Source organism: Aquarana catesbeiana, linkage group LG13 (assembly GCF_042186555.1).
Source record: "Aquarana catesbeiana isolate 2022-GZ linkage group LG13, ASM4218655v1, whole genome shotgun sequence".
Taxonomy (NCBI): Eukaryota; Metazoa; Chordata; class Amphibia; order Anura; family Ranidae; genus Aquarana; species Aquarana catesbeiana.
Genome location: NC_133336.1, coordinates 6,105,482 through 6,116,145, shown reverse-complemented (window position 1 = coordinate 6,116,145; position 10,664 = coordinate 6,105,482). Strand labels below are relative to the sequence as shown.

Genomic DNA, 10,664 nt, shown 5'->3' with positions numbered 1-10,664 from the left:
TTGCACATAAGGCCATTCCAGCTCTGTACCATCTAGTGGAAGGTAATGTTGTGGCATCATTGGGCAAGGCAGTCAGCCACAATGTCCATGTTACTGCTGACATGTGGTCCAGCACACTGGGTAACCTATTGCAATTTGGAAGGATGCAGGACAGGATACAGTGCTGCAGCTTTTTTTTCTGCCATGTCTCCATATAGCTGGTGGTGATGATGTGAGATTTGTCAGCTCCACCCTCTCATCCTCCTCCTCCTCCATGCCCTCCTCTGCTGAATTGTCCTATGAACCACAAGTACACCCTACGCGTTTAAGGGGCTATTCAATGAGTCAGGCTAAAAGGTGCCATGCGGTGCTTCAGCTTGTCTGTGTAGGGGACAGGAGCATTACTGGAGCAGAGAATCTTTCAGCTCTGCAGGGGCAGGCCCAGAGGTGGTTCACGCCATCCCAGCTGGAGCCAGGAATGGTGGTGCACGATAATGGCACAAACCTCCTGTCCGCCCTTAGACAGGGAAAGTTGACACATGTGCCATGCCTATTTGGTGGTGCAGCATTTCTTAAATAGATACCCAGAGTTGGAAGATCTGCTAAAGTAGGCCAGAAGAGTCTGTAGCCATTTCAGGCAGTTATACACGGCCAGTGCTCGGTTGGCTGAAATTCAGCGGGAATTCCACCTGACCGTAATTTGGCTGATTTGTGACATGCCCAACAGGTGGTACTTGACTTTGGAAATGCTGCAGCAGCTACACATGCAGCAAAGGGCCGTCAACGAGTACCTGTGTGAGCATGGCACAACGACAGGCTCAGGCCAGCTCGGTTTTTTGTTCCCCATGTCAATGGCTGTTGATAAAGGATGCATGCACTGTACTGTTACCATTTGAGGAGGCAACAAGGATGGTGAGCTGTGACAATGCATGCATCAGCGGCACAATCCCTGTTGTGTTCCTGCTGGAGCAGACTCTGCATTGAATTATTGACAGGGCACTAGAGGCAGAGCAGCAGGAGGAAGAGCACTTCCCTTCCTCTCAAGGCCCACTTTATGCAGACACCATTCTTGTCAAGCCGCAGAACACACAAGAGGAAAGGGACGAGGTAGGGGAGAAGGAGGATTCTGGCATTTTTGGATGCACTGAAACAGAGCAAGACATACTTCAACCCTTAACAGATGGTTTTTCATGCCCAGAACCCTTGGGAGTAGTACGTGGCTGGGAGAAGGCAGTTCCAGGCACTGTAATCCTCAGTGACCCTGAGGAGTCTGCTCCTTATGCCTTTGCAAACTTGTGGTGCATGGGCTCCCTCATTCTTCAAAGCCTGCGAAAGGACCCGAGAATACGTGGTATCAAGAAGAAGGATCACTATTGGTTGGCAACCCTCCTTGACCACCTTTACAAGGGGAAAGTCTTAGGACTCATCCCCACAGAAGGAGCAGAAGATGAAATCTCTTGAGGACACCTTAAAGATGAGTTTATGTAATGCCTTTCCCGACTCTGGTAGGTCTCGTGGAAAACATAGTTTTGAGGCTTCTGTTGGTCAAGAGAGGAGCGGTGGAGAAGGGGGCTGCCTCAGTAATGCATTTCAATTTTTTTTTATTTCTCGGTGCCCAGGGCTGTCAGCTTCCACATCCCATTAGCAGCATCTTCATCATATGGTGGGAGATTATCTAGGGGCGAAAACAGACATAGAGAGCTTTCCAGTTGACGATCCACTGGGTTACTGGGTCATGAGAATAGACCATGGCCAGAAATTGCCCAGTATGCAATCGAGCTGCTGGGCTGCCCTTCATCCAGCATGCTTTCTGAACGGGCATTCAGTACTGCCGGAGGTTTTGTGACAGATAAGAGAGCGCGTCTGTCCACAGACTTCGTGGACCAGCTGACATTTATAAAAATGAATCAGCTCATGGATTAACAGCAGCTATCAAGCCCCTGATGCAGATGTCACTGATTAAGTGCTTGCTGGATCTCGAATCTCTCAAAGACTGTCTAGGCTGCCTAGCTTTTTGGGTGTGGATTTCATCTGGAAGAAATTTTTTGGTGTAGGTTTCATGGGCACAATTAACACCCAAGGACCAATTTGTCCTCGCCTGTTTGACAGGTGCATATCATTTTGACAGCAAGGCCAAGTCTTGCTTTCATCAAGAGTACTTCTATAGGGTTAGAATGTTAAGGCACCACCGACACTCAAGGTTTTTCGCACCTGTTACTTCTATCCAAAGTCTGCGAAAAAGATACCAGAAATAATCTCTAATCTTGTTCCAAGTGCACTAAATTGTGGCCTCATCATACAGACTGGCTCCCTAAGCTGTTGTTTACAAAATAAAGAAAGCTTGAATGGAAAATTTCATTTTTTTGGTTTAATATATGTCATTATTGCTGCAGCAGGCTCTATACGTGGTACAGATGTGCCACTTTACTGGCAGACTAACGGTACACCCCAGGCACTATATTTAAAGGAATTTTTCATTTTTATTATTATTTCAGATTTTTATGCTTTCACTTTAAGCATCAGTAAATCACTGCTCATTTAAAAATTATGTTTTTTAGAAACTTTTTTTTTTGTGGATACATGTCCCCCGGGTCAGTACCTGGACCCCCTAACCATTGTATGCCCAATTACTTGCATATAAGCTTTCAAAATGGGGACTTTTAATTTTTCCAGTTCGGTTCTCATTGACTTCAATGGGTTTCGTTATTCGGTTCCGAACTTTTGCAATGTTTGAAAGTTCTGCTGTGAACCTAACAGGGGGTCATTTGGCCCATCTTTATTGGCTAATAAAGCTTTGGTTTTTTATTTATATTTTAAGTTATTTTGTATAATTTTGTATATTGATATTCAGATTTTTTTTTTGAAAGTAGTACCTGAATCTTTTTTCTCTGTTTGCCATGTTATTAGATATTGTATATACACTTTATAATTGTAAAACAAGTACAGTTCAGAAAACATATGTAAAAATCTTGTGTATCAATTTCTTCCTCTTATTACTACATTGTTTCAAACCAAGACATGAAAAAACAATAAGGGCCAATTCACACTATATGTGGTGACAGATGTTTTACCACATGATAAAATGTCTGTCACCTGAGGGACACACAGGAATCAGTTGTTTTCTATGTATCCCATTCACACTGCAACACAGCCTAGCGCTACACTGCAGCATGCTGTGGCAAAATGCAGACAAGCTGCATTTTATTTAAGCACACCGGGCTGAATTACACTGCTATGTTGGGCAGCAAGCACATCACACCACCTGACATTACAGTAAAAGAAGTGTACATTTTCTACACTTCAAATAAAGCTTGTGCAAAAAAAAAGGAGTCATGTGATGTGCTGAATTGCGCACCACACTGCCCCCTAGTGCAGCCGTCAATGCAGAGCGGCCATAGCAGTGAATCGCTCCGGCTGTTCAGTGTTGTGGTGTGAATTCACCCTGAGGAGTTCCACAGCTATGTGTAGCTAAAGTTACCTGTAATCTTCTAAGCTTAGGTGGAACCAGCCTTGACTTTACAGAGAAAGTGAAGGTTTGCACATAACTTCAGCAACAATGATATTCACATGTGATTATCTCTGACATAGAATTATATCACAATTCATTTGGAATTATTTTTCCTTACATCTGTTTTTAAGACTTTCCGAGATTTTAGCTCTCTCAGGAGGACCCTAGTGTCCATGTTCTCCAAGATGTAGACCAGATCATCTTTGTAATACTCGTATATCCTCCTCAGTGATGAATCAGAATATGAAGACAGCTGACGGCAGAACTCTTCGATGTTGTCTATAGAAACACAGAAAATAGATTTACAGGGTTGTGGATTCAACTCAGATCTCACATTTTCAGGAACTGGGGAAAAAGATTGTAAGCAAGGATTCATGAAGGATCGTTCTTGCCAGACCAACTTGTTATCATTCTACGAGGAAGTGAGCTGCCATCTACATAAGGAAAGGCTTGTGGATGTGGTGTATCTGGATTTTGCAAAGGCATTTGATACAGTCCCCCACAAACATAGAAGTAGATTATTCCCGCGCTATCACATATGAAATCGGCTAGAAATGGAAAAGCTGCATGCACCGATAAAGGTAAACACCTGACCTTATAAATAAATCTGCAAATGGGTGGTGCAGGGAAGCCCGGAATGGTAATGGAAATATGGAATGGTAATGAAGGGCTGGGCATGACAAGGTGGAACAGGAGACAACGGAGGGTTAAAAATGGAAAGGAAGTAAGAGGGAGGGGATTGAAGTTAACTTTAGGGGTGGAGAGATATAAAAGGAATAGGCGGGGTTTAAGCAGGAGCAGTGTGAGGAGACAGACAAAGGGGAAGTTGACACAGGGGGAGAGAAGCTTTTGCAGCAGCATGGCAGACATTGATTTGATCCTAGCAAGGCTGAGGACGGCGGCGGCCACGAGGGGACAGGAATGGCTACAGGCTCAGGTAGCTCCATTGCTCCTAGACGAAGCGGGGGGGTCCGGCGGGGGGGGGGAAGCGACGCCACGCGCCAGGCGGTCTAGGCCGCCTGAGCGTTTTTCACCAGGCCCCTCATCCAGAACAGCTCGCCCTAATAGGAGCCCGGGAACGGACCCGTCGGCCCCACCAGCAAAACGGGTGGCCGCCGTCACCCCTGGGGGGACCGGGCGGAATCCTCCACAACGGCGGAGCGCGGGGGGCGGGGCTTCGGGCCGTTATGGCGCCCGGGCTTCGCCACCCAGAAGACAGGACAGCAGCAGAACGGTCCCCCCCACAGCACAGGCATCTGCTAGGGGGGAGATCCGACGGGGGAGGAGCAGGGGCACGGCTGGAGGTCAGCTACCCAGCTACCAGACGCTGCTGGCAGCCCCTATGCAGCCAGGATCGGAAGAGAGCCAGTGGAAGACAGTAGGAGAGGTCCAGGGGCCAGCAGAGGAGACAGCAGTGTGGGACAGCAGAGCACAGCAGCAGGTGGTCGCAAGGAAAGGGGGAGAACAGCCACAAGATGGGAATCCACAGCCCCTAGGCAAGCTTCACCTGGGAGGTTACTCACGCCGATGCTCCAAGCCACGGAAGTTCGGTCGGAAGGAGAGCTGTCGGGTTCGGATGAGGACGTGCGCCAGGACATCGCGCCTTCTGGAGGATCCAGTGCAGCGGCGATGGGAAGCAGACCCAGTCAGCCTGGTGAGTCACATGTTTTAACTGATTCTGTTATCAATGTTGATGGTGGTAATTGGTTAGATAGGGGTGATGGGGGGGACACCATGGCTCCTGGGGGAGTTCTAGGGGCCGTGGCGGGGGGATCGCCTGGCTTAAGGGGGACGGGCGTTCAGCCTGTCGCCGCTGGGACAGGGGGAACATTGCAGGAATTGTTGGGAGGATTAAGGGATTTGGTGCAACGATTTGCAACCAACCAGACGGCGCCAGCAATAGTGGCGCGGTGGGTTGGAGGGCAGGTGGAGCAGTCGGGTGTTGGGGGAACAACGGGGACAAGGGGTGAGGCTGTCGCCGACTCAGACGCCGGGGTGGCGGAAAACACCGCCACGGGGGAATCTGCAGTGGCGGTCAGGAAGGATGTGGTCAGGATAGCGGATGCGGCTAAATGCGAAGTGTACGTCTGCTATGAAGGCCCGCTGGGAGCACACTTACAACAAGAAGTGCGGGAGAAAATAGTAAAAGGTGAGTATGTGGAAATTTTTTCCTTGTTACCGTTAGAGAAGTTCAACTTGGATAGGGTAAAGCCGGACGATTCCAAAAAAGAGGATGAGGAGAAGCGAAGGTATCGTCTGATCCCTAGGACCTTTAGTAATTGGTTGCAGGCGTTCGCCATTATGGCGAGTGTAATTGGCGAAAAGAACCCAGAGCATTGCTCTGCGTTGTTTTGCTACATGGATGCCATAGGCGAGGCACATAGGGTGTATGGGGGCACTGCGTGGCTTCGATACGATGAGCAATTTAGGCAACGCAGGGCGGTGAGGCCGGCTCTTAGGTGGGACCATAAGGATATAAGCTTATGGATGCGTTTGATGTCTTCCGCCAGGGCACCAAACCAGCCTTTTCATGGGGGGGCCGGGGGATCGTCTACCTCTGGACTCCCGGCCGGGAAAAAATTTGGGGTGTGTTGGCAGTTTAACGAAGGATCCTGCAAGTTTGGGGGATCCTGTCGTTTTAAACATGAATGCTCAGGATGTGGGGGGAACCACGCGTTGTCACGCTGCTTCAAAAGAGGAAAGAAGACAGGGGAACCTGCTCAGAAGAGGGATAACGCCAGTGAAGGAGGTAAGGATGCGGCCTTTTTTAAATAGGTACCCGGACAGAGAGGCAGCGAGGGAGTTGGGGGAGGGTTTTTCAGTGGGTTTCAGAATTCCATGTTCTCTGACAGCTATACCTCCGATGGCCAAGAACTTGCGGTCTGCACTGCAGAATCCTGGGGTGGTTTCGGAAAAACTGGCCAAGGAGGTTGCGTTGGGGCGAATGAGTGGGCCTTTCGCAACTAAGCCGTTACAGAATTTAGTAGTGTCACCGTTGGGAGTGGTGCCTAAAAAGGAACCAAACAGGTTTCGCCTTATTCACCACCTTTCGTTTCCAAAAGGGGCGTCTGTGAATGATGGTATCAATCCTGAAGATTGTTCAGTGTCGTACACATCGTTCGATGCAGCGGTGGGATGGGTGAGACATTACGGTCAGGGGGCACTCATGGCAAAAGCAGACATTGAGGCGGCATTCCGTTTGCTTCCAGTACATCCAGACAGCTTTTGGCTGTTGGGTTGCTGTTGGCAGGGGGAGTTTTACGTCGATCAGTGCCTGCCAATGGGTTGCTCGATATCTTGCGCCAAGTTTGAGCTGTTTAGCTCATTTCTTGAATGGGTGATTAGGGATGTGTCAGGGATGGATTCTGTGATTCATTATCTGGATGACTTTCTCTGCGTGGGGCCTCGTGAGTCCAAGGGGTGTGCGATTCTGTTGGCAACCTTGGAACACATTGCAGGTAAGTTTGGGGTACCATTAGCAGCGGATAAAACAGAGGGCCCGACGACAGTGTTGAGTTTTTTGGGCATCGAAATAGATACCAGAGACATGGAGTGCAGGTTGCCAGGGGATAAGGTGGACGGGTTAAAAAGGGATGTCAGGGATTTGATGGGACAGAGGAAAGTGCAGCTGCGGCAATTACAATCCCTTTTAGGTAAGTTGAATTTTGCGTGTCGCATTATTCCAATGGGTAGAGTTTTTTGCCGCCGGTTGTCAGCTGCCACAGCGGGGATACAGTCTCCGACTCACTTTATCAGGCTTACCAGGGAACATAGGGAGGACTTGAAGGTGTGGCACACGTTCCTGGAAAGCTACAACGGGCGCTCGGTGTGGATGGAAGGACCGGTAAGTAACTGTGACATGGATTTGGTGACGGACGCCGCGGGATCTACGGGGTATGGGGCTTTTTTCCAAGGGCAGTGGAGTGCGGAGGCATGGCCTGATTTTTGGGTAGAGTCGGGATTTACTCGGAATCTGGTGCTTTTGGAATTATTCCCGGTGGTATTAGCAGTGGAATTGTGGGGGGAGAGATGGCGGAACTTGAAAATACGTTTAAATTGTGACAATATGGGGGTAGTTCAGGTCATCAATCGGCTATCGGCATCATCCCCGCCGGTAATACGATTGTTGCGTCACCTGGTTTTGAGGTGCTTACAAATTAATGTTTTTCTATATGCTGTGCATATCCCGGGCGTAGATAATACTTTGGCTGATTCCTTGTCTCGGTTCCAGTGGGACAGATTCAGGGAGCTGGCGCCCGCCGCGGAAACAGAGGGGATTCCTTGTCCGGGGTGGCTTTGGGAGACGGTATTGGAATCGCCGCAGGATGGATCAGGAAATCGGTGAGTGGGTCGACATGGGCGGCATATGAAAAAGTATGGTCGGAATGGGCCACGTTTACACGGCTGGCGGACGCCGGGCTGGGAGAACAGGACTTGAGGTTGTTGGTAGTGTATTTTGTGTCACGACACATGGAAGGGGGTGGTTCAGTGTCCGCAATTGAGCGGAAATTGGCGGGGTTGGCCTTTCTATTCAAGTTACAGGGCCTGACTGATTTTACCAAGGATTTCTGGGTAAAACAGGCCTTAAAAGGTTATAGGAAGAGCCATGCGAAGAAGGATTCGAGGAGGCCGGTATCTTTTTCATTATTACAGGTATTGTGTAATAAGTTAGGTGGGATATGTAAGTCGGGTTATGAAGTGATTTTGTTTAAGGCGGTTTTTTCTATCGCGTTTTTTGGAGCATTTCGGGTTGGCGAGTTGGTGAGTCCAGCAAAACAAGTAGCAGGGGGTTTGAAGATGCAGGATGTGGAAGTAAAACGGGATAGGGTGTTGCTGAAACTGGGCAGGTCAAAAACAGACCAAGCCGGAAAAGGGGTAAAAGTGCAACTGTTCAGGTTACCAGGGTCGGGAATTTGCCCGGTTCAAGTAGTTGAGGAATTTCTGCTAATTCGCCCGGTCGGGGAAGGGCCGTTGTTTGTGCATGAAGATAGAACTTTCTTATCTAGGTTTCAATTCATTGCAGTGTTTAGAAAATGCATTGGGGCTACAGGGTTGGATAGTAGGCAATTCGCCTCACACTCCTTCCATATCGGGGCGGCTACTGAAGCTGCCAGGTGTGGGTTGGATGAGGCAGCAATCAAGAGGATTGGGAGGTGGGAATCCAGGAGGTTCCAGTCTTATGTGCGCCCTCAATTGTCATCAGATGCGATATAAAAAAAAAAAAAATAATAATATACATAGATATTTTATGATTACATGCATTTGAGGACAGGGGTAGGGGAAGTTCACATGTTTCAATTTGTCTTTTGTTGTGTTATGTCTTTGCAGATGGGGGTCAACCACGCCTCGTTTGGATCTTGGGGCACTCCTATGTTTTCTGGGGTGCAAAAAGGGGGGACGTCAGACCAGAAGGCAGGCAACTGGGGATTTCCAGGAGGGAGGCATGTATTCGCTGGTTGGGCTTTCCAGGCATGGGGTGGGGTAGAGTGGTTCAGGAATTTGAACGATACACTCGACTCGATAGACCCCCGGATGTTTTAGTGATACATGCAGGAGGGAATGATCTGGGGGTCCGATCTACCAGGGAACTGGTGTCGGCCGTCAAGTGTGATTTTTTGGCACTTCGGGTGGCCTTCCCGGGCATGATCATAGTTTGGTCTGACATAGTGGCAAGGACGTCATGGCGCATGGCTAGATCGGTACCTAGGATCAACAAAGCGAGAATTAAAGTAAACAAGGCAATTGGAAAGTTTGTGGTTAATAATGGGGGATTGGTGGTGAGGCACACGGAGTTGGAGGTTAATGTGGGGATGTACCTAAGGGGAGATGGGGTGCACCTTACCGCAGTAGGCATTGATCTTTGGGCTCTCGGGCTTCAAGATGGCATTGAGAGGGCATTGCGGGTGTGGAGGTGCCCTTAAGGCTAAGGGGTCATCCTTGCGGGCTGTGGCGGCATCTTTGGTCTCTGATGGTGGTAAAATGCAAAGAGGTGATGGTAAATGGTGGGGGGCTTTCAGTATTCTGGGCCCCTCTGGTGTGTTCTGTTCTTACAGCGGAAGGCGAGGCTGGAAGACAGATGTTACACTGCGGGAAGGGTGTTGTCACCGAGCTGTTTTTAAATACGGCTGGTGGCCTGGTATGGTAAAAATTATGTACCGCAGTGTATGGTGTTTGGTGAAGTTGTTAAAATGGAGGAGATGAAGTTAAGAGTGCCATCAGAAGACCAAAGATTGGGAGGTGTAAGAACTGTCAGTTAAAAGTTATACATAGTTGTACAAAATGTTCATTAAAAGAGTTATTTAAAGTTATTTAAAAGTTGGTTTTATATTTTATAATAAAGGAGGCTGCTATGGCCGGTTTTACTCCAAAACAACTCCTGTGTGCGTTATCTAATCATTATAGATAAGAAAGGGAAAGGGGAGTAGTAAATAAAGAGTGGGTAGTGGAAGTTGGGGACATTAGTTCCTACACTGGTCATGCGCTAATCCTAGGTGCATGAACAAATAAAACTTGGATGCGTAGCTTATGTTAAAAAATATATATACAATGATGGTAATAATAGGACTAGTGGAATGGCTAAAACGGTGGTGCATATAATATAAATAACACCTAAGAACTTAGTACTAGTATAGGTACAGCATAAATGGTGGCAACAATAATAATAAGGTGGAATCAATATGCTGAAACGTGAATGGCAATATTATTGAAAAATGATAAAAAACATCAGTGACTAGCAGTAATCTAAATAAAGTGCATAACAATTGGAAGTATGTGCATCCACAGTAAGGGATACGAATAACTATATAGTGCAAACATAAAGTGCGGCGTGAAAAGCCAGTTAGGCAGTGAGGTAGTGATTAACTAATTATTCATAAAGTGCATAATGTGCAAATATTCTTAAAAAATATATATAATGAAGTGTCCCAAATCCTTGTATATATAAAAAATATCAAAGAAATGTCTTTCACAGCAAGAAAAAGTCCATTAGAAAAAAATGTGACAGCAACGTCCTAACATGCACACGTTGCAGTTAAAGTGCTCAAGTGTATCACATCCAGTGCTTCTTCGTGTAACAACACTCAGGTAGGTAGTGGCCCCTTACCTTGAGGTAATAGGGCAAAAGCATATAGCCAGAGGAGCTTTTTAGGATCCGCCTATGGGCTCCAGCGCGTCCCTC

The 10,664-nt window shown here is 47.7% G+C and overlaps 1 long non-coding RNA gene across 1 annotated transcript; it reads left to right on the top strand.

Moving 5' to 3' along the window:
• The first annotated feature begins 4,119 nt into the window (after window positions 1-4,119).
• LOC141117675 (uncharacterized) lies at window positions 4,120-9,860 on the top strand. Its single transcript, XR_012237196.1, has 2 exons — window positions 4,120-5,141; window positions 8,816-9,860. It is a non-coding gene; the product is annotated as an uncharacterized lncRNA (long non-coding RNA).
• Window positions 9,861-10,664: the final 804 nt, after the last annotated feature.